The sequence below is a fragment of the Arachis duranensis genome, chromosome 4 (assembly GCF_000817695.3).
Source record: "Arachis duranensis cultivar V14167 chromosome 4, aradu.V14167.gnm2.J7QH, whole genome shotgun sequence".
In the NCBI taxonomy this organism is placed as follows: Eukaryota; Viridiplantae; Streptophyta; class Magnoliopsida; order Fabales; family Fabaceae; genus Arachis; species Arachis duranensis.
In genome coordinates, this window is record NC_029775.3 from 98,082,405 (window position 1) to 98,087,264 (window position 4,860).

Below are 4,860 nucleotides of genomic sequence, written 5' to 3' on the forward strand. Positions count from 1 at the left end.
TTGGGAGGTTCCAACATTGCTCTGAGTATCTGTGAGGCTCCATGAGAGCCCACTGTCAAGCTACTGACATTAAAGAAGCGCTTGTTGGGAGGCAACCCAATGTTATATTTATTATTTTCCTTTGTTATTTTATGTTTTCTACAGGTTGATGATCATGGGAAGTCACAAAATCAATTGAAAAAGCAAAAATAGAATGAAAAATAGAAAGAAAAACAGCACACCATGGAGGAAAACTTGCTGGCGTTTAAATGCCAGTAAGGGCAGCAAATGGGCGTTTAACGCCCAGTCTGGCACCATTCTGGGCGTTTAACACCAGAAAGGGGCACCAGACTGGCGTTAAACGCCAGGAAAGGGCAGAAAGTTGGCGTTAAATGCCAGAAATGGGCACCAGCCCGGCGTTTAACGCCAGAATTGACATAAAGAGCATTTTTGCTCGTCATTTGGTGCCGGGAAGAATTTTTCTTGACACCTTAGGAGCTGTGGACCCCACAGGATCCCCACCTACCCCACCAATCTCTCTCTTCTTCACCCATTTACCAATCACCTCAACACCTCTTCCCTAAAAACCCCTCACCTATCAAATCCCGCCATTCTCTTCACAACTCACATCCATCCTTCATAAAACCCCACCTACCACACCATTTAAATTCAAACCACTTTTCCTCCCAAACCCACCCACAAAGCCCCCTCCATCTCCTCCATTTTCTTCTTCTTCTACTCCCTTCTTTCTTCTTTTGCTCGAGGACGAGCAAACCTTCTAAGTTTGGTGTGGTAAAAGCATTGCTTTTTGTTTTTCCATAACCATTTATGGCACCTAAGGCCGGAGAAACCTCTAGAAAGAGGAAAGGAAAGGCAAAAGCTTCCACCTCCGAGTCATGGGAGATGGAGATATTCATCTCAAGGATGCATCAAGACCACTTCTATGAAGTTGTGGCCATGAAGAAGGTGATCCCCGAGGTCCTCCTTATGTAATCCCTGAGATGCCTCAAGGGATGCACTTTCCTCCACAAAACTATTGGGAGCAAATCAACACCTCCCTAGGAGAATTGAGTTCCAACATGGGACAACTAAGGGTGGAGTACCAAGAACATTCCATTTTCCTCCATGAAATTAGAGAAGATCAAAGAATCATGAGAGATGAGCAACAAAGGCAAGGAAGAGACATTGAGGAGCTCAAGCACTCCATAAGATCTTCAAGAGGAAGAACACGCCGCCATCACTAAGATGGACCCGTTCTTTAATCTCCTTATTCTTTACTTTCCTGTTTTTCGAATTTTTATGCTTTTGTTTATCTATGTTTGTGTCTTATGATCATTAGATTCTTAGTGTCTATGCCTTAAAGTTATGAATGTCCTATGAATCCATCACCTTTCTTAAATGAAAAATGTTTTTATTACAAAAGAACAAGAAGTACATGATTTCAAATTCATCCTTGAAACTGGTTTAATTATTTGATGTGGTGACAATGCTTTTTGTTTTCTGAATGTATGCTTGAACAGTGCATATGTCTTTTGAATTTGTTGTTCATGAATGTTAAAATTGTTGGCTCTTGAAAGAATGATGAAAAAGGAGACATGTTACTGAGGATCTGAAAAATCATAAAAATGATTCTTGAAGCAAGAAAAAGCAGTGAAAAGCTTGCAGAAAAGAAAGAGAGTATATGCGAAAAAAAAAGAGAGAGAAAGAAAAAGAAAGAGCAAGCAGAAAAAGCCAATAGCCCTTTAAACCAAAAGGCAAGGGTAAAAATAAAAAGGATCCAAGGCTTTGAGCATCAGTGGATAGGAGGGCCGATAGGAATAATATCCTGGCCTAAGCGGCTAAACCAAGCTCTCCCTAACCATGTGCTTGTGGCGTGAAGGTGTCAAGTGAAAACTTGAGACTGAGCGGTTAAAGTTGTGATCCAAAACAAAAAGAGTGTGCTTAAGAACCCTAAACACCTCTAATTGGGGACTCTAGCAAAGCTGAGTCACAATCTGAAAAGGTTCACCCAGTTATGTGTCTGTGGCATGGATGTATCTGGTGGTAATACTGGAAAACATAGTGCTTTGGGCCACGGACAAGACTCATAAAGTAGCTGTGTTCAAAATACATCATACTTAACTAGGAGAATCAATAACACTATCCGGATTCTGAGTTCCTATAGAAGCTAATCATTCTGAACATCAAAGGATAAAGTGAGATGCCAAAACTGTTCGGAGGCAAAAAAGCTACTAGTCCCGCTCATCTAATTGGAGCTAAGTTTCATTGATAATTTGGAGTCTATAGTATATTCTCTTTTTTTTATCCTATTTGATTTTCAGTTGCTTGGGGACAAGCAACAATTTAAGTTTAGTGTTGTGATGAGCGGATAATTTATACGCTTTTTGGCATTGTTTTTAGTATATTTTTAGTATGTTTTAGTTAGTTTTTATTATATTTTTATTAGTTTTTATCTAAAATTCACTTTTCTGGACTTTACTATGAGTTTGTGTGTTTTTCTGTGATTTCAGGTATTTTCTGGCTGAAATTGAAGGACCTGAGCAAAAATCTGATTCAGAGGCTGAAAAGGACTGCAGATGCTGTTGGATTCTGACCTCCGTGCATTTGAAGTGAATTTTCTGGAGCTATAGAAGCCCAATTGGCGCGCTCTCAACTGCGTTGGAAAGTAGACATCTTGGGCTTTCCAGCAATATATAATAGTTCATACTTTGCCCGAGATTTGATGGCCTAAACTGGCATTCCAAATCAGCTCAAGACTGCCCGGCGTTAAACGCCGGAACTGGCACAGAAATGGGAGTTAAACGCCCAAACTGGCACAAAAGCTGGCGTTTAACTCAAAGAAAAGTCTCTACATATGAAAGCTTCAATTCTCAGCCCAATCACACACCAAGTGGACCCGGAAGTGGATTTTTATCTCATTTACTCATTTCTGTAAACCCTAGACTACTAGTTCTCTATAAATAGGACCTTTTACTATTGTATTTTCATCTTGGTTCTTCTGGTTCCCTCTATAGGGCCGAAGCCAATGATCACTATTATCACTTATGTATTTTCAATGGTGGAGTTTCTACACACCATAGATTAAGGTGTGGAGCTCTGCTGTACCTCGAGTATCAATGCAATTACTATTGTTCTTCTATTCAATTCAGCTTATTCTTGTTCTAAGATATCACTTGCTCCTCAACTTGATGAATGTGATGATCCGTGACACTCATCATCATTCTCACCTATGAACGTGTGCCTGACAACCACCTCTGTTCTACCTTAGATTGAGTGGATATCTCTTGGATCCCTTAATCGGAATCTTCGTGGTATAAGCTAGAATTGATGGCGGCATTCAAGAGAATCCGGAAGGTCTAAACCTTGTCTGTGGTATTCTGAGTAGGATTCAAGGATGGAATGACTGTGACGAGCTTCAAACTCGCGATTGTGGGGCGTTAGTGACAGACGCAAAAGAATCACTGGATTCTATTCCGACATGATCGAGAACCGACAGCTGAATAGCCGTGCTGTGACAGAGCGCCTTGAACATTTTCACTGAGAGGACGGGACTGTAGCCATTGACAACGGTGATGCCCAAAATACAGCTTGCCATGGAAAGGAGTAAGAAGGATTGGATGAAGACAGTAGGAAAGCAGAGAGACGGAAGGGACAAAGCATCTCCATACGCTTATCTGAAATTCTCACCAATGAATTGCATAAGTATCTCTATCTTTATTTTATGTTTTATTCATAAATCACCCATAACCATTTGAATCTGCCTGACTGAGATTTACAAGATGCCATAGCTTGCTTCATACCAACAATTTCTGTGGGATTGACCCTTACTCGCGTAAGGTTTATTACTTGGACGACCCAGTGCACTTGCTGATTAGTTGTGCGAAGTTGTGATAAAGAGTTGAGATTACAATTGTGCGTACCATGTTGATGGCGCCATTGATGATCACAATTTCATGCACCACCATCCGCACCACGCCTCTAGTCATCGGAAATGGCACTGACATCACTGGAAGCCGTTGCTGCTCCATTTTCTTTTTTCTCTTAATTTTAGTAAGTTGTTTTTGCTCTAAAACCCTTATGGTCGCTATTCTGTTATATATTATTGAGGATTTTGCGATGTTAATTTCTTAGGATTGAGCTATGGTACTTACATGCCGTGTTTATTGGTTGTTGCTATTATGGGAAAAGATTGGAAATAATGTCGCTGCTATGAAGTGAAAGAAAAAGTTGTTTGTTGCTTTTAGTCTTACGAGTTTCGACAATTGATGTAGGGATTTTGGATATAGACGAAAAAAATATTTTTTTTTATTATGTGAGCCTTATGGGTTAAACTGAGTTATTTTTGGATGAATGTAATTGTTTACTTGATTGAATTATTGATTGATTGAGAAGGCTGAAATTCTGATTTTAAGTGATTATGTTGCGTTGGTTGTCATTGAAGTGATTAATGATGTTGGAGTTTGATGGATAAAATGGTTTTATTTGATCTTGGTTTTCTTGATTTTGTTGGAGATACTAAGATTCATGATTTACTTGATTGAGTTGTGTTGATTGTTAAGTTGAATTCTAATGATATGATTATCAAGAGTTTGAGCTTGTTTTTGGTAAAAGTTTGATGAATTATTTATATAGAGGGAACCTTTGAAGGGTGGTAAATTCTGAGTTTTAGAGAAAATGTTGTCAAAATTTTGATAAATATTTTAGTGAAATGAATAAATGACTTCTGAGTCTCTTTGGGAAAAACTTATTTTTGGTTTGGTAAATTATAAAAAAATTATGTTTTGTGGCGTTTTAAGTGAAAAATAAAGTAGTAATGAAAATAAATATTTAAGTATAATTGATTTTTGACTCCTGAGGAAAGGTTTTGGAGTTTGAAAAAGG